Consider the following 3,529-nt stretch of genomic DNA (forward strand, 5'->3'; position numbering starts at 1 on the left):
TCAAATAATATTTTTTAAAATAATTTTAATAGATTAAATTAGGTTTTAAACTAATACTCTATACCCCTAATTTTATTAAAATTACCTAAACTATCCTAATCCTAACCTTCTAACCCACCGTCACTCCCTTCCCCCAAACCTAATACCTAAATTGCTTCAGGGAACAAGGAACAATACAGAAAAGAGAAAGAAAAGAAAATAGAAAGGGGAAATGGGAAAAAGAAAGAAAGAAAGAAACGTTGAGGGAGAGAGGGAGAAACGAAACAGAGTTAGAGAAGAGAGAAGAGGGGGACGGCTAGTGCTGGTGGCCCGGGCTGCTCGCCGCCATCGCTCGTTAGCACCGACGCGGAGGAGAGAGTCGAGAGGAGAAGAGGGGAAGGAGGCGCACCGGCGTTGTTGGGCCTCGCCGCCGCCGCCACCGTCGCGTCCTCACCGAACCTTGGAGGAAGACCACGCCGTTAAGCCGCTTCACCGCCGAACATGTCCAACCGCGTCACCGCCGTCGGATCTGTCATCGCGCCGCCGAGGAAGAGAAGAGGAAGACCCGTGAGAGAGGGAGAGCATCAGGAGAGAGGAGGAGCCCGCAGGAGAGGAGCTTGTTGCCGCCGCTGCCATGGCTTCCTTGCCGTCGCCGTGGTTGGGTAGTCACCGGAGGGAGCTGTCGCTGTCAGCGCCGCCGTCGGGGTTACCGCCACCACTAAGATCTGCTGCCGGTAAAGGTTTTAAGTTGGTTTTTGCTTTCTTTGAATTCCCGGGAGCTTAATCATCGCTGTATGTTTGTTTCAGTCGCCGTTGCCGGAGTTCTGGTCGCCGCTGCCGTTCGAGGTGGCTGCCGGAGCTGCCGCTAAACCAATTCAGCGACCGCTGCTGTTTCATTTTCTTAGTTCGGTAAGTATTTACGTTTCGGAAAGCCGTGTTAATATTCTGTTATGTTTGGTTATAAACTCTGAGATTCTGGTAACGTAGGGTTGTGTTTTGAGCATTGCATGTCGCTTTTAAGTTGCTGTGAGTGCTGCAAAAGTGATCAGGGACTGAGTTTGCGGTTGCTGTTGGTTTCGGGTTAAGAGAAATGGTTTCGTTGACGCATTTTAAGTTATGGTTTCGACGAGTCGAGGTAGGGGTTTCTCTTAAAATCTAATTTATATTACAGAGTTGTGATAAATAGATATTAATGTGAGAGAACATATGCCTATGATTATAATTGCCTTCTAAATGTGGTTGTTTGTTGGACTGATTGCTTGACTGCTTGAGTAGTTTGTGATTGCTGAAAAGAAATTAGTTTGAAAGGTTATTTAGTTGATTATTATGAGAAATGGCTTTTCTTGGTTTTGAAGCTATTTTGATGATGTAAAGGAATTGGCTTTGGAAATGGTTTAATTTTGAGTTAGTGACTTTATAAATGATTTAGTATTTGAGCTGGTCTGATTTTAAAAAGAGATTTATTATGGGCACTGATTCGCTTTGAAAATTATTTGATATTGGAACTAGCCGAATCTTGGAAAATGATTGAGGTTTTGGAAAGGTTTAAGAAATGTTTGGATGGGACCCGAAAAGGGTGGCAGAATCCGAGTTTTAGAGGAGATGCTGTCGAAATTTTATAAAATTAGAAGTTTCATTTGAAGTAGTTATTTTAAAAGGTTTAATTTTAAGCATTAAATGATGATTTAAGAATACTTCATTTATCAAAGAAAAAGTTATGTTTTGAATTGAGAATTGTTAGTGAACAAAACGGAAAGAAGAACGATGAGGATTGATTTGAAATATGATTTTTGAATGAATTTGGAAATGGATATGGATTGACGAATGATGATAATATTGAGAATGGCTTAGATATTGATGAATGAATTATTTATATGGCTTATGAATTTGAAATATCTGAGATACGAGGTTCCCTGGATTAAGTGTCGTGGCTTGCCACCACGTGTACCAGGTTGAAAACTCGATACTCTGTTGACCCTACGATGTAAGTGGGTGACCGGGCACTATATAAATTCCCGGGAATGTTACCCCCATTGAGTAATATTGATTATTTGAGAAAAAGCTATGCATAGACTCTTGGGGATGCACGTCGGGGGACAGTCTAAGTACAATTCAGACTTGTCGGGTTGGCTGGATAACCGACAGATGAGCCTCATCAGCCATAGGACAGGCATGCATCATATGCATTTGTATGTTTTGCTTGGGTTTGAACTTGTTTTGGTTTGCCTAATTGCTAAACTGTTCTTAACTGCTATTTGAACTATTTGCTGTAAGTGCTACCTACTTGTGCTTTCCTTGTTTGTCTTGCCTGTGTTTGTCTTGGCGTGCTACATTTGAGAATGAACTTTGGTGCTGAATTAATGATCGTGTTGCTTGATTGTGTGGTTGGTTTCTGATTGAGATTTTCCTATAAGAAAGGAAAGGTTTCGGATTTCTGAAAGATTAAACATTGTTTCTTTAAAAAGGTTTTGAATGATTACCTTTTGGTTTTTAAAAGATTTATAAGGCAATGATAATTACTGAGATTGAAAACAGTTTTCTTATTAAATATCTTCTTATGACAACTTTGAAACTCCGTGGTGAGACCGTGTGGTTAGGTTCTCACCCCCCTACAGCTTTATCTTTTCAGGAACCGAATGAAGAAGCACTAAGAAGCGTTATACTGCGTTTGGTTTATATGTGATTGTATTAATTAGATTATTTTCTTCCCTCGTCTTTGTTATTACAAATTTGTAAGAGGGATAGGAATTGTATGTTTTATATGTATATTATATTATGAGTTATTATGTAAGGAGTCTTGTATATGAATCTATGTCTGTTTGTATTTTATTAAGATAAAGTGTTTATTTCCTGTTTTCAAGGAAATCAGCGATACAGTGTCGAGTCACAGGCTCCTATTTTAGTATTTAGAATGTAAAGTAGTCGTAATACTCCTTGCTATCAGAATGTAAAGTAGTCGTAATACTCCTTGCTATCAGAGTGGCGCAGCCGGAAGCGTGACTTCTGATAGTGAGGGTGTTACAATGCGTGAAATTAATAACTGCAGTAAAACGGTATAAAATTTGCAATTGTAGTGAATGGAAGTGAGGAAAAAATGGAGGCGATACAATCACGATATTAAAGGAAGGAGAATGATGACAACAGTAATAATACAGAAAAGTGCACCTAATGGTGAGAGGAGAAGCACTAAAAATTGAATAATGAGATCAATTATTGGTATAAAGTACTCACATAAAGAATATATCCAAAATAAAACGATAAAATTGATAAAATTATTTATCATCCCTAATTATTTTTTTTCTCCTTTCATATATGGCGTCCAAAATCAACATTTAGCATAGTTACTATCTAGTTCAGAAAATCACATAAACTCATTCAAATAATTGTTACATACAGAGAAGCACATTCAGAATTGGAAAGAGAAATAACAAAATTGAAAACGGATAAAATTAATAAAAGGATAAATTATTGGAATAAAGAATTGAAGAAGAGGTTACGGTTCCTACAACTATTAGTGAAATACAAAATAAAAATGAGATAGAAGAACATG

At 38.4% G+C, this 3,529-nt stretch overlaps 1 long non-coding RNA gene across 1 annotated transcript; it reads left to right on the plus strand.

Annotated features, from left to right (window-relative positions):
- Positions 1-106: 106 nt before the first annotated feature.
- Positions 107-2,847, plus strand: LOC112716876 (uncharacterized). Its single transcript, XR_003160505.3, has 4 exons — positions 107-713; positions 787-888; positions 967-1,114; positions 2,595-2,847. It is a non-coding gene; the product is annotated as an uncharacterized lncRNA (long non-coding RNA).
- The last annotated feature ends 682 nt before the right edge of the window (positions 2,848-3,529 follow it).

The sequence above is a fragment of the Arachis hypogaea genome, chromosome 10, assembly GCF_003086295.3.
Source record: "Arachis hypogaea cultivar Tifrunner chromosome 10, arahy.Tifrunner.gnm2.J5K5, whole genome shotgun sequence".
Classification (NCBI taxonomy): domain Eukaryota; kingdom Viridiplantae; phylum Streptophyta; class Magnoliopsida; order Fabales; family Fabaceae; genus Arachis; species Arachis hypogaea.